This window comes from Cariama cristata, unplaced genomic scaffold (assembly GCF_000690535.1).
Source record: "Cariama cristata isolate BGI_N322 unplaced genomic scaffold, ASM69053v1 scaffold24252, whole genome shotgun sequence".
NCBI classification, from domain to species: Eukaryota; Metazoa; Chordata; class Aves; order Cariamiformes; family Cariamidae; genus Cariama; species Cariama cristata.
Window position 1 is genome coordinate 1 of NW_009605848.1, and position 229 is coordinate 229.

Sequence of the window (229 nt, forward strand, 5' to 3'; positions counted from 1 at the left end):
CATCCCCTCGGCCTCGGGCCTGCCACCGAGCTCTCCACCACTGCATTCCCCGGTGCCCCGGGCCAGCGGGAAAGGGGAACGGGCACAGAGAAGGGTCACGGCATCGCCCCGGTTCATCTGGGAGAAGGACGAGATGCCACCATCACACCGCACCCCAGGCATCCCTGACCACCGTTGTGCCCCAAAAACACCGGAGGGGGGCTGAGATGCCCGTTCCGGGGGGCTGCGG